This window comes from Wasmannia auropunctata, unplaced genomic scaffold (assembly GCF_000956235.1).
Source record: "Wasmannia auropunctata unplaced genomic scaffold, wasmannia.A_1.0 LD335995.1, whole genome shotgun sequence".
Taxonomy (NCBI): Eukaryota; Metazoa; Arthropoda; class Insecta; order Hymenoptera; family Formicidae; genus Wasmannia; species Wasmannia auropunctata.
Genome location: NW_012026895.1, coordinates 408252 through 408608, shown reverse-complemented (window position 1 = coordinate 408608; position 357 = coordinate 408252).

The following is a 357-nucleotide window of genomic DNA, read 5'->3' as shown; positions in this document are numbered from 1 at the left end:
CGCCGCGGTTCCGTGCTAATTATGACAGCGCGCGCGATGCCCGCGTGAAACGTTCTTGTCGATAAAGTTTCCGCGTGCCGAACGGCGATCAACGGTCGATTCTCCGCGCTCTCTTCACCCGGACGCGTGCTCGAAGTGCCTTGAAAGCAGTGCGCTTGTCGCCGGTATATCGAAAACGCGGGCGGACGACCGAGGCAGATAAGCGGAGAGGAGCCAAGAGGAAGGACGTCGCGCAGCTGCAGCGCGGCAAAAAGCGGAGCCCCGGAAAATCGGCGACTCACGATCTTAGGATCACTCGGGTGTCGTGCGTATAGGTAATTAGAGTTAATTAGCGAAATTTCATTCGGAACTAATTGT